Source organism: Mytilus galloprovincialis, chromosome 13 (genome assembly GCF_965363235.1).
Source record: "Mytilus galloprovincialis chromosome 13, xbMytGall1.hap1.1, whole genome shotgun sequence".
NCBI classification, from domain to species: domain Eukaryota; kingdom Metazoa; phylum Mollusca; class Bivalvia; order Mytilida; family Mytilidae; genus Mytilus; species Mytilus galloprovincialis.
The window spans coordinates 51,796,662-51,818,397 of NC_134850.1; the positions used below are offsets into that span (position 1 = coordinate 51,796,662).

Genomic DNA, 21,736 nt, shown 5'->3' on the forward strand with positions numbered 1-21,736 from the left:
CCCTCTCTTTCACAATAGTGAGTCAGTGACACCTTTCTTTTCTGGTTAGACATATTTGTTATTTTTCACTTAGAATTCTAAAACACCGAAGTGCAGACAAACAAACCATTAAACATTCCAACAGGCTATGCCATGCACTGTTTTCCTTTTCATTATTTTATTTCATTACATAAATAAAATATGTTGTAGTTGTCCAACTACCAAGTTTGATCAATGTTAATTTATCGGCCTCAAATTCAAGATACTAAAAATATCTAATTGAACCATCAAGCCATCTAAAAGTTACTGACCATACCCCTGATAACAAACATACAATCATGTACATGTACCAGCAACATTACTCGTATCTGTAAATGATAACTTATTGCATTCGTCATCAACGCAGTGGTAGTAAGCTATGCACCTCTTTCTCTAGAAAGGTAGGTAAATACGACATGAAAGTTATCATGTGTTATATATTTAGATATATACATATGTATTATATATGTGTAATTCAGTTTGATATGTTTTACGGAATAACAAACTATTTACTTTGACCCTCTGACAAAAATATAAAAATTTCAAAAAATTTGAACCAACCGTTTAATCAGAAAAATTACACTGGTTATATAGCAGTTTGACAAAAACTTATTTTGATCATTGAGAAGCTTAACATTCCTTTGACAACACCACATCATTAAAACGTTCTGCTGATTTACAGAGTTATCTCCCTGTAGTGTTATGTACACATTAAATCTCACCAAATGCTCACATTAAATCTGTACCGATACAGTGTGTTAAATGTCTTCCTTTTTACACCATAACCCATGGTGGTGCTCCTACTAAAGGAGGGAGATACGGAACATACATACATACCACCTTAAATGTCGTTAACGTAAGATGTGTTTTTGTTCATGAGCTAGTCGCAACCCCAACACTAATATTATTAAGACGAGGCGATATCGTTACATGGTGGAGGACCCAAAGACGAGGCGATATCGTTACACATGGTTATAGTTAAGAATGAAAATGCCTCAGTCCCACTGCCACCAATTTAAGCAGCCGTACTCGGTGATCACGTTTCGCGCGTACATTAGATGTTTTCTTCAAGACTTCCCTTTTGATGCACCAACTATAGGTTGGAATGCAATAGCATTCAGACATTTTCCAGATGTATATCTTTCCCTGTCAGCACCATCACACTATTCACCGTTCCTCCTGTTAAACCATCATTCTCATAAACACGTTTCTCTACAGAGTAATCCAAGGCCGTAGCTACCTTTCAAGAGGCAAGTGAGGCAATTGCCTCACTAAAATTTCGACACTGATTATTTTTTTATACATATATATCAATATAATAGTCATTTTTTGTTCTGTCTCAACCTTAATTTCTATATAACTTGTCATCATTCCTTTTAAACTATTCTTCCTGAATATAACTCAGCATCTCAACGGGTGACGTTTCTCGATAACATTAACCTAGTAATGATGATCACCATGGATCTCTAGTTAAAAACAGGCTCTTGCAGAAAAGGAAAAGCGACCCTGAAGGTAAAGAAGGAATAATTCTTGTAAACTAGTTTTTTTGTGAATAGAGTTTGAGTATTGTATATAACTTCATTAGAACAATCCAAAAACGATAAGTAGACTGACAAATCAAGTACTGGTATTCGGAAGGGGGCAGTTCTGTCTGCGTATTCATTTCTCCGTTTAACTTAACTTTTGACAAATCAAGTCATCGCAAGGGGGCAGTCCTGTCTGCGTATTCATTTCACAAACTTTAATCTTTCTCTTTACAGATAAATAAAATATAAATAATATGAAACATGCATGGATTAGTTTCTATCCATGTTTCTTTAACCTTAAAAATTGAAAGAATATCCCATATTCCAATTTGGTATTATTGAGGAATGGATTGGTAGAACCTTTAACACAGGATTTTGTCTTTACTTATTCGGGACTACGGAATTTCGTTTCTTTATATTCGGGGTTTCGGAATCGGACAGCCCATACCCCTAACCCCTAAAGGAGTAGGTTCAGTAAGACCCCTTTTTGGCCCCAAAATATAGCAGTTTTACAAAATTGTTTAAATGTAAACTTCTATTATTTTTTGGAAGGTATGATGCCTCTGCTACATAAATATGGGCTGTTTTTGGCATAACAATGCCCATATAACGGGTACTTGCATGAATAAGCCATTCTAAATTACTGAAATCTTCACAATTTCAGCATTTTAGTTAAATTTTAGACGGTTTCCGTCTTAAATGAAAGTGGCCGCATTCGTGTTCATTCTTGATATTGAAATGTAAGTTGTGTTTAATGATAATACATAACATATATAAAGGTCGAGGATGAACACGGATGCGGCCACTTTCATTTTTTACAAAAACCATATAAAAAGTGACAGTTTTGGCATATTGGATAGATTTTTTATATTTAAGCTTGAATCGGAGCGCTTTTAATGAGTGAATCAATTAAAATCTTTCACAAAAAATAATTGAATCAATTGAAATAGACATTTAAGTGTTTAAAAAGTGTCCAAAATCTTTCGTCAGATGAACTTGAAATTTGAGGCCAAAACCGGCCCTTACCGGACCTACTCCTTTATAGATTCTGGAACTAAAATACCACCAACTATTTCCAGAAATAATTTGAAATTATGGACCTACATGTAAACGTCAAAAACTCCATTCCAATTCCCCTGTACCCATATCATATATACTCTATAGATAGAATCATATACATTTATCTTATCTCATTCTATCCCTAGTTTGTCTTCTCTTTGTCAGCATAAAAGCGAGTTTAATATTTTGTAACTGCAACTGTATGATGATCCTTACAGGAAAGCTTAATTCCCTTTTGCAAACAAAACTGTTACTACCGATGCTGCTACCAAATTGCTGATGGAGAAGAATTGGAAGAAGACATTGATCATTGTGTTGATGATAATGTGCTTCCTTTAGCAACACAGACTGCCCTGAAACGACTGAAAACTTGGAAAAGAGCATGCATGAGTGGCGAGAGATTGTGCGGGCTTGCCATGTTCATCGCGATAAGGATATCAGCAGACCAAATTATTATTCTGAAACGAGTTGACTGAACCGGCCATAGAAAAATTTGGCAAACTCTACTGAATCGATGTTTGTTCTATCACGGTCCTGGCAGCAGACTCAAATCAGTGATATTTGGATGATTATCTTATATATATAAATTTAAAATAAATTTGGTGTTAGTAAGTCTTAAAATATAAAAAAAAATATATAAAAAGTGTCCAAATTCAAAACATTATCAAACTCTCTAAAAATGCCTAGAATGCAGGATTTTGCACCATTTATTTCATACCCTCCAAAAAAAAAATTCGCCTCGCTTCGCTCGGCTCAATTATTTTGCCTCACTAAAATAAGATGCCTAGCTAAGGCCTTGTAATCTATAAAAATATTGTTCCCTTTAAGCTATTCAAAACTTGAATCTGATATCGGCTCCCCTTGAGACCGCTCTACAGAATAACCGGGATTAACAGATCAAATATAAGTTTGTTGTATAAAATATACCACTTGTTGGCAAATCAATGAAACACAAATTTCGGAAATACATTCATGAACCCGTGAGAGGTTCTCAGATGTATCAACCTCTCAACAATTACAAGTACGGGTATATCATGGTCTGGTACATAGCAAACTTTATATACACACATCTGTTGTACTTAAATTGTATGTAATACTCGCTGTTGGACGTGAAAATCTGTTCAAATGCTATTATGTTTTTATAATGCGCTTTTACAAATTGTGACTTGGATGGAGAGTTATCTCATTTGCACTTATGCCAAATTTTCTAATATCTACATTTTGCTTCTACTTCAATGGACTAGAAGGATGTCTCCATTTCTCTGAAACCCTTTCACATGAAGCTGCATTTGTCTTCCTTTGCTCCATCTCTTCGATATGAAGTTGTTATTTAACAGCGTGTAATAAAAACTAGAACTATTCGACTAGGTACACAAATGTTGCAATTCTTAGGCCGCACCTATCTATTGCCAACAATTAAAATAAATAACTTACTCAGTTAGTGCACTCCAGCTCCAGAGGCGGATTTAGGGGGGGGGGGGGGGCGCCCCCCCCCTATTTGGGGAAAAATTTGGTTGCTTATATAGGGAATCACTGAAGCGTGACTGGAGCGGGCCCCCTCTTAGGTCAGTCAGTGGGCCCCCACTTATGAAAATTTCTGGATCCGCCACTGCACTCAACATAATGTCCCAAATGGACAGAATGACAGGCCAATTCTGTTCAGGCCGACAGTTCAGCAAAGAATGACAGGATAACTCACATTGTCTATTCTCGCGAGATCTCATTTAAGATATAGTAGACCTATTGCATACAATATAAGTAAAACAGACCAAAACACAAAAACTTAACTATAACCACTGAACCATGAAAATTAGGTCAAGGTCAGATGACACCTGCCAGTTGGACATGTACACCTTATAGTCCTTCCATATACCGAATATACAAGACCTATATAAGAAATGGACTTTACCACCAAAACTTAACCTTGTTCACTGATCCATGAAATGAGGTCGAGGTCAAGTGAAAACTGTCTGACGGGCATGAGGACCTTGCAAGGTACGCACATACCAAATATAGTTATCCTATTACTAATAATAACATTACAAAAAATCTTAACTTTTTTTTCAAGTAGTCACTGAACCATGAAAATGAAGTCAAGGACATTGGACATGTGACTGACGGAAACTTCGTAACATGAGGCATCTATATACAAAGTATGAAGCATCCAGGTCTTCAACCATCTAAAATATAAAGCTTTTAAGAAGTTAGCCAACACCGCCCCCGCCACCGGATCACTATCCCTATGTTGAGCTTTCTGTGACAAAAGTCGCAGGCTCAACAAAAAAAACCAACTATGGACTAAAATATCCATGAAAATAAGGTCAAGGTCAGATGAACCTTGTTAGACAGACGTGTGAACCTTACAATTATTTTATTCATTGAATAAACATAATGAATTACTTAGTTTCAGAGAAACAAATACCTAACCCCAAAACTCAGGAGTCAGGAAGGGAGATAACTAGTGTATAGTCTGATTTATGCATTAGGCCAGAATGTGGTATAGTGATTCAGTGTATGATCTGTTTGCTCATCCATCTACAACTTTAACCCACAATTATCAAGATTAAATGGGACTTTCCCTGATACTTTCAAATAATCTTCAGTCTCTGCCGACAATGTGTACTATTTCTAAAGGTTCTCTAATCAAAGAATGGATTTTTTCTTTTCTTATATCTTATTACTCATCTTAAAGGATAGGTTAGTTCAGCTGATATCAACATAAATTTAGTTAGAACATCCACAAATCTAACAATTTGATCAATCTTCCAAGGACTGCATCAATAGTTTTACTTTTACATGCAATTTGGAAATTAGTATGGCGTTCATTATCACTGGACTAGTATATATTTTTTTAGGGGCCGTGGATGAGAGATGATGATGGACAAACAGACAGAAAACACAAATCTTCCCATTGCAGAGGCGGTTTAGAGGGTCCCCCCCCCTTTTGTGGGAAAAAAATTGTTGATATAAAGGGAATCACTTGGGCTGGCCTGGTCCCCTCTTAGGCAGTCAGTGGAGTAAAACCCAACTCAAGACCAAACATTTTTATTTGGGGTCAAAAACTTAGTACTTAAAATATTTAACAGGGGACTAGTTTCATATTCTCTTTTCATAGTGTTTGGCCATCGAAATCCTACTATTTTGGATTGTAACCGACAAAATTCATTTCACAAAGCACTTGTAAGGATTACATGTACATAACTTAAAAATAAATGTAAACCTGTACGTCTTGTGGGTACTTTGAGAAACCATATGGCATACCTTTGGGACCCCTCAAATAACAATAATTTCAGTTTAATTTTTCATCAATCACAAAACAATAATTGAATTCAAGTAATATAAATAAAAAAAAATCTATAATTTGAAATTCAATACAGCAATAAAAATACAATTTGTTAAAAACTCATTCTGCTAACAAGACTACTGTCTACAGATTGTTCCAATAGAGATGGTAACAGTTCATCCAATAGTTTGCAGGAATATTGTCTGAGGATTTTACCATACAAGGCAGCAACTGTTACACTTTCAACTGAAAAGAAATAAAGTTAAGTTTCAATTATTTTATCAAAATAATCTTTAGGGTATATAATAAAATTCAATTTAAAAAAAACCCATATCAATGAATGTGAAAACTCTTCTTATTTTTGCTACTTCATTTTACTGAAATCTGTCAATACACAAAAATAAATTTTCCAAACTTTACAATTATGAGATTTGACATCAAATACCTGAGCAATTATTGGAAATATTTAACACAGTGAATGCAGAAGCTCCTGGTGAGTTCACTTTAAAGTAAAATTCAATGAATATTTTGTTATTTGTTGTTTTATTGACCCTTACTGAGATCCAAACAAAATTTTCTCCATGATAAAAAAGTAGGAATAAATTCTTTTGAAATTTGTAATGAAAATATGAATGACTGAATGTAAAGCAGTTATCATACATGATCATCTTTTTTATGATAGCTAGGTTTTACTTGATATCAGATTATCTCCCCTTCACATCTGGCCCAAGACCACAATTAATGACCCCACTTTTCGTTGTCCACGAATATAGTTCCCTTTAATTATAGTGTATTTTTTCTTTATTTTTTTTCTTTCCCTTTCTCATACATTTCCTAGTTTTTCTGGGGGGATGGAAATGAAAGAGAGCTGAAATAAACTTTTGGATGTTTTATTTTAACTGATTTTGATAAGGAAAGAGTGATTCGGCCGAGGCAAAAAGTTAGTATTTACACTTTTCGGAACATCTCTTGACTTGCCTATAGGGGTATGGATGTGTATTGGCCAAATTTGTATGATGTAAACATGCAATTTTTCTGAAAATTGCATATATTTTTGGACTTGAACTGTACATTACACACACCATAAATTGGACAAAAATAATAGGCAAATTTTTTTTAATGCGACAAAACGTTATAAAGAACTGATAAAGGAATTAATTGTAGTCTCGGGCCTAATCTTGTTCAGGGCAAGGGAGACAAATCAGTAAATATAGATACACTTCTAAAGTAAAGGTACAACATTTTACATTGACATATATTTAGGATAGATATCTAGGGGCATTTAAAATTAGATACATGTATAATAAATAAATTTAAATTGTTTGTTGATTAATAAATTCTCACCTTAAAACAGCTCTAATAACTCCCCAAGCAAATAACCCCAAGGAAACTTGTGATGCTAACCTGTAAAACAAAGTTCAAGGTCAGTTATTCTCAACTTTCAAAAAATATGTACATCATAATAATTGTTTAAAAGTTCTCATATAACAAACAAAATTTTGCAAGAAAATAATTGGTATCATGTTAACAATATCAGATATCCATGTCTTACTCCCAATACCAGGAAAACATTGTCATTTCAACAACCTGAAATAAAAAAAAAATGTTTAAAAGATAAAATTAAAGAGAGAAACATAATTATGCCTTGTATCATTTCTTATGAATTTGTTCTATAATAATCTTCAAAATATTGACTTGATACATAAGGTAGAAAACATTTTCATTAAATACAAGTTATAAAAAAATGTTATGAAATGATGCAGATATCTTCAATATCACACAAAAACCTTTAATAAATAAAAAGTTTTAAAAGTCTATAATAATATTATTATAAATTTTGTGAAACATTTCAACTCACCACAGATTTTTCCTGGTAAAGCCTCAGACTTGGTTGAAGATATAATTGACCATCTTCCTTAATCTGAAAGTGTTGTATTAGACGGATTTTCTAGATCTGGGACATTTCCCTCTGGGGGCTGTATCTCTTCTTGCTGTTCTGCGTGACTGGGATCCATGATGTAAATCGACTAACTGTAGGCAGTGTTTGTTCAACGTTGTTGGTTTGCTGCCTAGGACGTACAAGCTGTGTTGCATATTGTCGATGTAACAGCTACAAACAATTAGAGCTGCTATCATAACTGCCAAGGAGGTCCATGTCCTCATTATTTTATTGTCCATTTGCTTCCAGAAATAACATTATACATGTATAAAAAAAAAATATCAGATGCACTTTACAGTTTTAACAAAATCAGTTTTTTTTTTTAAATTTCCCCTCATCAATAGTAGTTACCCACTATTTCTCAAACCCTCCAAATCTATTATCTATATATAGAGCTCTGCTTACATATTTTTTTTTTATTTACAGAGCTCTAAATAAGTCATTTTAGCTAGTATACATCTGATATTTAAAGAAAATGTGTAAAAAAAGTGAATATTTAAATAAAAAAAAGTTATATTCCCTATAAACACTTAGGAAATTTAAAGTATGAGGAGTATAACAAGGGAATTACCTCCCCTTGCCTTAAAAATATGACCCTGTCGAGACTCCACATCCTTCCTATATTTAACAACAATACAAAATATATTATAATTAAAACGAAAAAATAATACTTTATGTAATAACTACAACACATTTCAATAACTAATTTAGTACTTTAACTTTTACCTAAGGGCCTTAGTGGTCTAAGAAGTATTATTGTATCTCTAGCATGTCAAAATGAGGTTGAGAATTCAAACCCAACCTGTGGTAGGTGTGTTTGACTCAAAGCTTAATTGGCTAAAATAAACAGTTCCCTGGGGGAAAAGTTGGTGGGTATCTACTGTTACTTTTAACTTATTCAACCCATGAAAAATGGCCATCAAGATATTACAAATTGGGCTGAAAGTGGCATTATACACCAAAATTCAATCAATCAATCAACCTTTGTTCTACTCTGCTTCTAGTGAAATAATTTTAATTTTTTAGCTAAATGCACTGCAAAAAAATAACAAAAAGTTGGAAAAATATATAACAATTCAGGAAACACAAAAAAACAATATATTCTTTTTCAATTTTTTTTTTTTTTAATTTTTTTTTTTAGATTCTCCATTCTTAACCGACTGAAAGCCTTTGGACTAGACAGACCATTTTTAAGTTTACGAGTAAATTTTTTCTGTTTTATTTCAATTTAAAGTAAAAATTAAACAGAGTTACAGGGGGTTGGGGGAATAACGAATAAGATCTAAATTATGAAACATATAAAGTTCAGTTTCTATAAGCATGACAAGAAAAGAATGAGTAATTTTGAAATTTTAAATACAAGCTTCCAATCTAGTTGAAAGTGGAGAATCTTTACACATTCTTTTTTTGTTTTTTTTTTGTTGTTGTAAAAAATTACATTTTCTGAAACATATACAAAAGTTTTCTGACTAACTTTCTTCACTGTTATCATATAATCATTTTATGTCGTAGCCACAGACAAAGTTTCCTGAAAAAGAAATAAATATTCTTAAACATATCTGTCAAAACATATGATCAAGCCTATATCAAAATTTAAACTATATCTAATACAATTATTAGCAAATACGGATGAAAAACTAACCAATGGTTGGTAACAGTGTGTCATGTTTATTTTTTTTTCATTTATTTTTTTTCATGAATCATTGCGTTGGTTTTCTTGTTTGAAATTGTTTCACATTTTGTCACATTCAGTACCTCTTATAGCTTACTTTAGAACTAATTCTGTAAATTCAGAAATTATTGCATGCATCTATTCTTGATTTTTTAATAAATGGATAAATATGCAAGATTAATAATCCCAATTTCAGAAAAATCTGCCTTCAAAGTTATGCATCAGAGATTAAAATTATGAATACACCGAGTTCCTATTGTGATATTCAACCAGTTGCATTATTTACATTCATATAGAGTTTGCTCATTGCTGAATGTCCTACGGTGACTGTAATTTACTTCCTTTATTGATAGTTGTGTAGTTGGCAATCTTATAACATCTCTTTATTCTTATATACCCTTATCCAGATTACCGGTATAAACTAGATATCATTGCGATGGGAGCCATCTCTGTGGGCTCCGCTGTGAATAATGTGCATAAAAAAATTGTATCTTTACCATAGGACATGGGTTTGTCAACTGAAATCAAAGTTTTTGACCTTGACCTTTGACCTAGGAAGTTGTAAATAGATTATGACACACCCTTTGGTGTTGGTTTATAAACATGTCAAGTATAAACTTTGAAATGATAACGGTTCTCAAGATATAGAGCGGACACGATCTTTACCATAGGACATGGGGTTGTCAACTGAAACCAAAGTGTTTGACCTTGACCTTTGACCTAGGAAGTTGCACATAAATTATGACACACCCTTTGGTGTTGGTTTATATACATGTCAAGTATAAACTTTGAAATGATAACGGTTCTCAAGATATAGAGCGGACACGATCTTTACCATAGGACATGGGGTTGTCAACTGAAACCAGTTTTTGACCTTGACCTTTAACCTAGGAAGTTGTACATAAATTATGACATACCCTCTGATATTGGTTTATATACATTTCAGGTATAAACTTTAAAATGATAACGGTTCTCAAGATATAGAGCGAACACAATCTTCACCACAGGACACAGGGTTGTCAACTGAAACCAAAGTTTTTTGACCTTGACTTTTGACCTAGGAAGTTGTACATACATCATGACACGCCCTTCTGGTGGTGGTTAATAAACATGTAAAGTATAAAGTATGAAATCATAATGGTTCTCTAGATATGGAGCGGACACAAAGTGTTACGGACGGACAGACTGATCACTATAGGGCGACCCGCCTTTGGCGGGGCCCTAATAAACTTTTAATTTGGATTTTTTTTGTTAAATGTTAGATCTACATGTGAACATAAAAAAGTCCATGGTGCATTTACATACTCTTGGATGAATAGTTCAATCTATTTTTTAGTTCTTACCATAAAATTCAGCTCCAATGGCCCTTTCCCAGCTTCAATCCCTACAGACAAGCTGTAGTGCTAACCTGAAATATAAAATGCTTAGTCAATCAAAATTGTTTTAAAGGATCACTTCTTGATAATATCTCCAAATTTAGCTAATTATAGAGTCTACAGTGTATTACAAATGTATAAAGAAGAATTTTTTTTCTTTTATGTCGCCATAAGTCTCTTAATATATCCATTTAAGAACCAGATTGGGGCCTTTTTGGAATTCTATGATGAAAGTTGAAATTTAAAATCTATAATAAGGCCATATTTTGCCAAGTGAACATTGTCATATGGTACTGATAAAATAAAGAGTATACTGTTGACAAAACTTTTATAAACCTTTAACCCTAGTCAGTATTTATTTCCACATAATATTATTTATAGAATTATTTTTTTTAAACAGGATTAACACACTGGTACCTACCTTCATATTAGCTGTATTTGACCACCAAGTCTTATTCCAACACCATGAAAACATGCCACAGAAAGTACCTAAAAAGAAATTAAAACATTTATTAATTTTACAAACCAATTTCTATGTCAACCTAAAGATTACTTTACAAATTGTTCTGATTTCTTACTTCATGTACCAATAGTATAACATTCACATATTCTGTAAAATTTATAAATATTGAAAAACAAAAAAAAATTGTCAAAGTTTTATGCTGAACTCAACTAATTTGAATAATGAAAAAGAGTTGTCTCCCATTGAATGAACAAATGTTGCTGTTAATAAAACTAGTCTCCCCTTGAGATATAATTCCTATCTCAGGATTTACTCCAGTAATTGTAATAGAAATTCTTGTTAACTGGTATCTCAAAATATTAAACTGGTAAATACATTCTTCAAAGATGTTTTTCACGCAGAAAAGAAAGATGAATATGCACTTTTTATCAAATATTTCTAGAAAATGTATAAAAATTGTTTGACTTGAATAAACTTGCCTTCTCAATTTCATGGTAAAGCCTCAGACTTGGTTGAAGATTTTATTGACCATCTTCCTTAGAGCTGCTCTCCTGGCTGCCAGGGTGACTGTCATCATTATCTGATTGTCAATCCGTCATTTTTTGGTCCATTATTTATAGAAATGAATAAAGATATCAGATGCACTTTCAATTAATCTCCTATCTTGAAAATTTCACCAAATCAATTCTACAAGAAGTAACCCATAATTTCTCCCACCCTCAAATCTATTATGTAGAGCTCTGTTTACATTTTTTTATTTACAGAACTCTGAATAATAGTCCTTATTAGCTAGTATACATCTGATATTAAACCCAAAACTTGTACAAATGTGAAATTAAAGTAAATAGTTATATATTCCCTACCATGAGGAAATTTCAAGAATAAGGAGTTGAACAGGGGAATAATAAATTACCTCCCTTTGCCAAAAATTTCACCTGTTTGGACTCCACATCATTGCTATATCTAACAACAACAAAAAATGGTATAGCTATAATTAAAAATAAATAATTTGATATAAAATATTCAAACATTTAAAAAAAAATATTTAGTACATCAATTTTCAATTTAGTGGTTCTCTCCCATTACTTTGACTTTCTCAACCAATAAAAAAAAATGGCCACCAAGATATAATCAATATTGCTGAAAGTGATCTTTAACACTAAAAATCAATCAATCTTTTTTCACCAGGATATTTCTTTACTATTCTTCTTTTGAAATAATTTGTTTGAGATAAAACATTGCTAAATAAGTATAACAAAACATTGGAATAATATTTATATAATACAAATCAGAAAACTAAAAAAATACATTTCTTTCTTTTTTTTTTTTTTTTTTTAGATTCTCCATTCTGAAACTACTAGAAATGTTTTGGATACACAAAGACCATCATTAAGATAACTTAAGTATATCTATAAGTAATAAAGTAAAATTATGAAGTGTCAGTTTAGCCTACAACTTCCAGCTTTGTTGAAAATGGAGAATCTTTACAATTTATTTTTTTTGGTAAATTTTTTTTTTTTTTTTAAACATACACAAAAATAGTCTGAATTACATTCTTTTTTGTTTCAGTTGAATCACACAATTTCCTGCAGCCACAGTTGAAGTAACCTGAAAAAGAAATATACATTCTAATATCTGTCAGAACAATATTCAATGCAAAGAAACAAGTACATGTAACTGGCAATTGCACTTATGATGCATAGAACATTGCTTTTACCATTATTTTGAAGTGATGTGTAGACATGAATTTACATACAACCAGTCTTCCTTTGCAAACAAGGGATTTTTTATTATTTCATTGTTTCATCATAAATCACAAGCTATTGGTTTTCTTGTTTGAATTGTTTCACATTTTGTCATGTTGTAGACTTTCATATAGTTATATGTAAGGTATAGGTTTTGCTCATTGTTGAAGGTCATACAGTGACTATTAGAAGAATGCATCCATGTCATTTGGTCTCTGGGAAATCTTTATTTCATTAGCATAATTATTAGCCACATCTCATTTACTTAATTTACAGGGACAATTTTAGATATCGTAAAACAGATTGAAAGATTTTTTTTAAAGTTACAGCATAATTTTTGATTTCGTTTATTTATCTTGTTACCGCCTAACGGATTATATATACAGATTTAGAAAAATTAAAATATAACGCTTCTCTACACAGTTTAAGGTCAAGTAACAGTAAATGAACACCGTCTAGCGGATTCTGCGAAATATTGCGACGTTTTGTATGAATTACGTCCCTTTGACCAGATTTTGCAATGTTAAAATTGCACCCAGCGACTTTTCGATGGTAAATTTGACGGAAAGTATGTTACTTCTAGGAGAATGAACTTGTTTTTCTAAAATCAAAAATTGAAAATGAATATGAAAACAATCATGAAGACGACCTTCAAAATGAAAATCAGGTGTTTGACTGGCGTCAGGGACGTAGGGTGGTAGAGTTTGTATATATATCTGCCGACCAGTTAAAACAAGTGTGAAAACTTTTGCTCACTACTATTTCTACATAATTGTGATGAGAAAAAACAGTGTGGTCTCGGAAGTGTTTTATATGTAGTATATGTCAAAACTGTCCTTACAAAAACCCTATATTCACTGGGAAAAGACATCATCTAGCAGAAAATAAGCAGAAGGGGGTGCAAGTTTGGGACATTAATACTAAAGTTAAAACTTAGTATTGTATTGTAAGACTGATATATCCCATATTTTGAAAATTATCACACCAGTCGGAACAAGTAAAAATATTTTCAAACTAGAGAAAAGGAAATGAACCACATAAACTAATACTGGTCATAAATGGGCCGCTGCTGTCAGTCAGTCATGATAGATGGCACTAAACTATAATACACTTAAATTAATTAACCTTGTTCACGGTTGGAACAATAGTTTAATATTCATATATAAAATATAAAAAAAGAATCCTGGACTTTAAAACATGAAATCCCGAGGTCCCAAATTTATAGAAATTTAAATCCTGCCATCCCGAAATTTGAAAAAAAAATAGCTGGATCCAGAAAGGATCAATCCCGAAACCCCGTGCTTAAAAACACCTGATCCTGGAGTCCTGTAAAGGTCCCCCCCTCATTTGTGTAGATGGACTTAAAGTAACAAAACACAATATTTCCAGTCATGTCTCATCGATGTATCATATCTCAACCTCCGTATGTTTGGTTTCCTTGGTAATGTTTTTACACGATGTATTTGTTTTACAAAGACCGTGCAGATGTCTTGAGAGAAAGCGAAATTCCGAGAGAGAAGCACATTAATTTATTGTCACATATAATTAGATCTCAAAGGGTCAGTTGCAGAATAATAGATACTGCCAAATGTCAAAATTGAACAAAAAAGTTTGCAAAATTATTATTATAAAGAATAACAACGGAAAATAAAATAATTACAATAGTGTAGACCATGTACAGAATTAAGAAATCATTTAATGATAGAAGAATTTTACAAAATCGTTAATTGAAGATTTTACAGAATAAGCGTTATTATAGATAAAGAACATTTAGGTCCACACTTCATATGGACCCTTAAAAAATCGTTGGATTATCTTGCTGGTCAGTAATGAATAAAACATCACTGGTCAATTTAAAGGTTGTTGAAAGAGATTCAATATATTCTTATTTTCCTGTTCCCCTTATGTAACTTCCAGTTTTATCGAAGTTTACATCCATCAAAGCCTTAGTTTAATTTAGTTTCCAGGTTATTACAATACACCCCCCCCCTTTATTTGTTGCATGTTGTGTATCAGGTACTGATTCTATATATACTTCAAGCATACATATGTACACTTATGGAACAATAACCATTTAGTAAACTTTTTAAAACATTTTTGTAGACTTGTATACAATAAATTTGATACAGAACAAAAAAGCTATTAACAAAGATGTCAGTTAGTCTGCGTGTTTTACTTGTTAACTTGCAGATGTATAAATAACCACACCACACTCTTTCAAGAATTTGTAGAATCATTGATATAATGTTTGTTTATATATGCGATGTTAAGCAGCAGTATATGGAACAGAACACGTTCTGTCGTGATATAGTACCAAAACACAAGCTATTACATGTTCCGCTGCTAAAGAAACCGTTTGTTCAAAAGTGGCCAAATCATATATCGGAACGAAGAAAAAGTGTAAACAGATGACTTAATTACAAGATAGTCTAAGAGATTTATGAATTGGTTACCCAAAAATGACAAAGTTCAACTATCTCTCATTAGAGCAAATATTAATAATGATCAAAACCCTGACCACATGCAAACAGACAGCAAAGTGAAAACGTTCTAGGATTCAAACTGTAGATGTTTTGCGGAATAACTATAAAGGGGGACAGACGGACGGAAGGAAGGGCGGCCAGACGGAATGATGGGCAGACAGATGTACAGGGGTAGTTGAGGGGGGCATAAAAAAATATAGCTTCAATTACATCTTTTATTGCGTCAACTTGTAGACAGTAACCCTGATGATTTCTATTTTTAAGTTTTTACCATTTTTGCACTTATGTACTTACAATGTATTTTTGTCTGAATTAGTAATTGTTTTAGATATGTATATTAATAATGAACATACATGTATCATATTTTTTACAACATATAATTTCTTTTTAAAATCTTATGATAAAAAGAATCTATCAATACGAAACACATAATCATCGTGCATAATCAACACGAAGAACGTTGGAAATTAATAGCACGATAACTTGACGTTGTAATAAAAATTAAGACGTCATGAATTTTGATGTTTTTTTTTGCCAAAATGTTGGGTTTGCGTTGCTTCTACAGGGAAAACGAAGTCGGTGACCATATTTTTTTTTAATATCATCTTATTCGTAAGACAAAGAGGAAGAAAATATTACTTTAAAAAAAATGTCTATGGAGCGGTTCACGTGATTTATACTGGAAACCAAAAATTGTAGAAGAAAAATATAGATTTACCCTATATATTCAATGTAATTTAGTACCCTCTCGGACCATTTTAAAAATGGATTTTTCTTGAAAATGAAGTCGGTGACATATACTTTTTTTTACATTTTCTGATGTATATTTTCAATATCTAATTGAGTTTTAATTTTTTTTTTTAAATCTATGGACTAGTTCATTTACTGATCCTTGACCTTAAATATAATACTTTTATGCATAAACAAAATATAAAACTTCTTTGCATAACATTCTATGGTATTTACATGCTCTTGGCTGAATAATTCATTAATTGTTGTATTGGTTCTTACCATAAAAGTCAGCTCAATTGCCCACTCCCAGCTTCAGTTCTTACAGACAAGCTGTGATGCTAAGCTGAAATTAAAAGAACATAAAATGCTTAGTTAAACAAATTATTTTGAAAAGATCACTGTTAATGTACTTCTATAATTATAAAGATATGGGTCATATTCATGTAATAGATGTTGAGAACAGACGAGAGAGCAATCCAACTAAATAATCAGGTTAGAGCCTTTCATTTACACATATACATTGTATTTGTACTCATATAAAAAGTGAGAGTAGAAATTAATTATAGAAATTAAATGTTTGAATATTTCAAGGTCAAGAGGGTAAAAAACATGTATCTTTATGTATTTTTTATAATACATTGATAATTTATTTCTTTTCAAAACAGTACTGGTACATACCTATATATTAGCTATATCAGTCCACCAAGTCTTATTCCCACACCAGAAAACATCTCACAGAAAGAACCTAAAATATAAAAATTGACAATTTATATACTTTACATTTCAATTTCCCTGACATTAACAAAATATTGTTCTGATTTCTTACTATAACCTAAATAACTGAAAAACCAATATAAAAGATTAAAAAAAAAAAAAAAAGTCTTATAAGTTTATTATTTGAATTTCCAACTCCACAAAAATAATGATTTAAATATATTCCATTGTTCATAAAGGTAAATTATGAGTTATCTCCCATTGAATTGCAAAAATATCATTTTACATTAGCAACATCATTATCTCCACTGTAACTCTATCATATGCCCTAAATATACATTTAATCAAATTACCGATAGCATATATAGAAATTTTTGACTTATTTAAACTTGCCTTCTATTTTAATCAAATTACTGATAGCATGTATAGAAATTTTTGGTTATTTAAACTTGCCTCCTTTTTTTCTTGGTAAAGCCTCAGACTTGGTTGAATATTTATTTAACCATCTTCCTTGGAGCTGCTATCATGGCTACTTTTATATGCTTTTCAACATAGGTTTTTGTACTGATCAGTTCACTGAATCCATTTTATCCAATTAATGAAATGTCCTTTCTGTTGCATTTCACCAAATATACAATTGTCCCAAGAATGTTCCAAAGCATCTCACAATATTTTTCATGGCAGCTGAAGTAATTCTCAATATAAAACACAAACAATTTGTTTGAATTCATACATAAAACAGTAAAAATATCAGATGTGCTTTTAAACATGCAACATGTATTTTCAAAATTGACCAAATGTTTTTTGAAGTACCCACAATTTCTCTTTCCCATTATTATTTAAACTATGTTTACATTTTTTTTATTTACATAGTTTAAACAATAACTTTTATATAAATTAGCAGACATCTGATATGTAAAAACTTAAACAGAAAAAAACAAAATAGTAATTGACTAAAACCAATAAATTACATTTTTTAATATTTTGGAGCATAGCTTAATAAAATATCCCTTGTTTAAAGTTTTGCATCATGTACATCATAAGCATGAAAATTATACTCCAAATTTGATCATAGCCTGAGGTAGCTCAGTTCTGCAATTTGGTGATGACAATCAACCTTAATCAATGTGCATGCATGCTCATTATGAGAGTTCCAAAGATATGAGTTCAAAACAATAATTGTTACCTCCTTAAAAAGTTTTATACAAAAAGCTCCCAATTCAAGAAAAATTTAAAAAAAATATAAACATTTCAAACTGCAGATTGAAAAATGGGGGAAAACTCCTCAAGCAATTTTATACTAAGAAATACACAACTTCAACATGTGTGCAATCTTTCTGCAAAATTTCGATGGTGCAGAAACACTAAAAATAGAAAATACAAATATTATGCCAAATGGTGCTATATAGTGAAATATTTACACAAAGGACCAAACAAGTAACGTGAAAGTGAACTCAAAGATGACAAAAATACTGATTCTTTAAAATAAAAAAAAATTGTCCATATTCAAATTGGATGTAATACTTCATTAATTTAGTTTAAACTTTAGCATGTTAAGAAAAATAGTTGTGAAATTAACAAACCAAAAAGTGATGTTTTTTGTTCCCAAATTTAAAAGTTGCAGATAGCATTTAGATTGGTGATATCAAAATTTGTTTTTTTATAAGATTGGCTTCCTATGACTTCTGTTGGAAAAGAAGTGAAAACACAGATATCCTGACATTGATAGAGATGGATTGACACAAGGTAACCTTATGGAATGACTGGTTCCTTAAATGGAGGATAACAGTCAATACGGAACCAGCTCCATTTAATACACAAACTTACAGGAAACAGCTGATTTTGTCCATTTGGAGAGGAAACAAATGTCATGTAATAACTTAAATAGATTTTTTTCCATCTTCAAATGATAAAAATGCAATTATTGAACACCCCCCCCCCCCCCCTTACAGGGGTGGATCCAGCCACTTCTAAAGAGAGGGAGTTCCCAACCCAGGATAAAAGGCTAGGTTCAAACTAGTTTATGTTCTCATTCAATTGCATTGATCATCAAAAAAAATTGTAAGGGTGCAGCAGAACCCAGTGTCTTGCCTACTTTTTCTGTCAATTGCAGGCTCAACAAAAATGAGGGCGGAAAATCAATAAAAATATTCCTCTTGAAAAATTAGTTTGTTTTATTTACAAAATTTACTTCTGGATACAATCTTATGATCATTAACAAGCTTCTGTCCAAGTTTGGTAGAAATCCAGAATAGTTTTAGAAAGATATTAATATTTCAAAACTTTAACCAAAGAGTGAATATTTGTGATCGCCAAAGCCGCAGACGCCAACAGAATGAAGGATGACTATGTCTCATTTTTTACAACTAAAGTCGAAGGCTCGATAAAAAAAAATATAAATAGTATTTTACATTTTAAGTTACATTAAGTGAAATTCCAAGTAAAATAAATATTCAGCAAAATGCATAGTATTTTTAATTTTTTTATTTGAATGGTCTATAAAAGATACACTTATGATAATACTTATAACAAAACGTCTTCAGGGATTGTTGGAGTAATTTAACTTTATTGGCATGTTTTATTTTCTATGGCACCTTCATCAGAATAAAAACTAAAGAGTACAAAATGAAGAAGTGATAATTTGCACTTCACAATGTCAACAGGAGGGAAAATAATAAATAAAAAATAATAAATAGAATGTTAAATAAAATTTGTTGAATAGTGTTTAATCAAATTTTGCAGAGGTACATGCTTCCAATTGGCTTCGCTCAGAGTTACTGCCTCTAATTGGGACCACTCTGCCGGGGGTACTGCTTCTAATTAGCTTTAGCAGACAGAGGTATATATGTACTGCTTCCAATCGGCTTCGCAACAAGACAGAGGGTATGTGCTCCCAATTAGCTTCACTAAGAGGTACGTGCTTCCAATTGGCTTCGCTCAGACAAACGTACTATTTCCAGTGTTGAAATGGTACCGTAAGCAAGTCTGTACTACATTCAGCATAGTAAATGGTACATAATTGCAAGTCAAATGTCGTCCAAATTTTCAAAAACATATTTTATTTTTACATTCTTGATCCAGTTAAAGATAATTCACATCTACCTTCACTCCCTATTTATAATTAATCCTGATGGTGTCATTTCCTGTAGTTGCAATCCTGATGATGTGCCATAGGAACCAAAATATGTCTATCTTATTAAATCACTAGCAATCCCTAAAGTCTTTTTTTATCTTTTAATTGAATAAAGCATTTGTCCAAGTTCTGTCCAAGTTTGGTAAAAATCCAGAATAGTTTATGAATCTAATAAATGTTTTAAAAACTTCAACAGCAGACTGTATGTAATGTTAACTTGAAGAAAAACTAAGTCCATATATAAGTGTTAAACAGAAAAAATGGAATTTTATTTTTACAAAATTTACTTCTGGATACTATCTTATGATCATAAACAAGCTTTTGTCCAAGCTTGGTATAAATCCAGGAGAGTTTAAGAAAGTTATTAAAGTTTCAAACTTTAAACACAGAGTGAATATTTGTTGACGCTGCCAAGGACGACGCCAACGAAGGAATGTAGGACCGCTATGTCTCACTTTTTCAACTAAAGTCAAAGGCTCGACAAAAAGGGGAATCCAACACCAAAACTCCCACCCTCTGAATCTGCCTCTGCCCTCAAAGTATGGTACACGATCCAATTGGAACCTGCTTGGTTAATATAACTGATTGTGTGCAATTTTTAAAAGAAATTTAAGGGAAATTTCGAAAAGAAATATCAAAATCTTATCTACAAATCATGATGAGCAATTGTTAAATGTGATGAAAAGGTTTAAATCAAAAATAGTTGTCAATTATGTACTGATAATTATAAACCAAAAAGTTACTAAATATTTTTAAATCGAATAAAAATTACACCGATTTTAGAAAAATATGAGGTTGAATGGACAAAGAAGACATAAACAAATAGCCTGTTCCCAGAAATTATTTTTAGAATTTTCATCATAACATTAAAATTTGAAACAAGTTATCTCCCTTGCTTAAAAGTAATGGATTTCAATTGTGTAACGACAAAAAAAAACAAACATAAAATGTTGCTTATTATATATACAACATTTAAGGCTTGATGATAAAACTTGATTACAAATTTTTTCAAGCAAAAAGTGAATACTGTGGATTCAGTATTATTGACAGTTTTTTTTTATTATCATTCATGAGAACCACAAATTTTAGTTTTTCACAAGATTATTTTTTTGAGATTTGTATGGAGAATTTGTAAAATGTCTGAATGAAAGCATATCATTGGGGATTAGAGTTGAAAAATAAACCCAAGAAGGAGATATCTGAAGCAAAATAGATTTTACTACCATTTAACGCTAGGGATGATTATTTAAATTTCTCTGGGAAATGATGATAGTTTTAGATAACTCAGAATGAATTTTTTTTTAGGGGGTGTGTGAAATGATTTCCATTTGGTTAAAGTTTTATAGATAAGAGATACATCCAATTATAGATTATAATTTTGAAATGTTACTTTTACTTCACCATTACCTTGTTAGCAATAAGTGCGAAACAGATACCCAGAAATAATTTTGTTGACGCTCAAGTAAATAACATTTTGGGACATTTTTCACAATACTGTATTTGAATTCAATCTAAGATACAAATATACATTTAATTTTTTCGTTTCCAATACATCATAATATGTCAAATACAATTTAGAATTTGATTTAAGAC

General features: G+C 31.6%; 2 long non-coding RNA genes across 2 annotated transcripts; both read right to left on the reverse strand.

The window, feature by feature from the left end:
• Positions 1 to 7,406: 7,406 nt before the first annotated feature.
• On the reverse strand, positions 7,407 to 12,635 carry LOC143056731 (uncharacterized). Its single transcript, XR_012972481.1, has 5 exons — positions 11,816 to 12,635; positions 11,295 to 11,362; positions 10,841 to 10,905; positions 7,745 to 9,353; positions 7,407 to 7,473 (listed from the first exon to the last, which is right to left on the reverse strand). It is a non-coding gene; the product is annotated as an uncharacterized LOC143056731 (long non-coding RNA).
• Positions 12,636 to 12,680: 45 nt separating this feature from the next.
• Positions 12,681 to 21,480, reverse strand: LOC143057917 (uncharacterized). The gene is made up of 3 exons (XR_012972860.1): positions 16,975 to 21,480; positions 16,576 to 16,639; positions 12,681 to 12,944 (listed from the first exon to the last, which is right to left on the reverse strand). It is a non-coding gene; the product is annotated as an uncharacterized LOC143057917 (long non-coding RNA).
• Between the last annotated feature and the right edge of the window lie 256 nt (positions 21,481 to 21,736).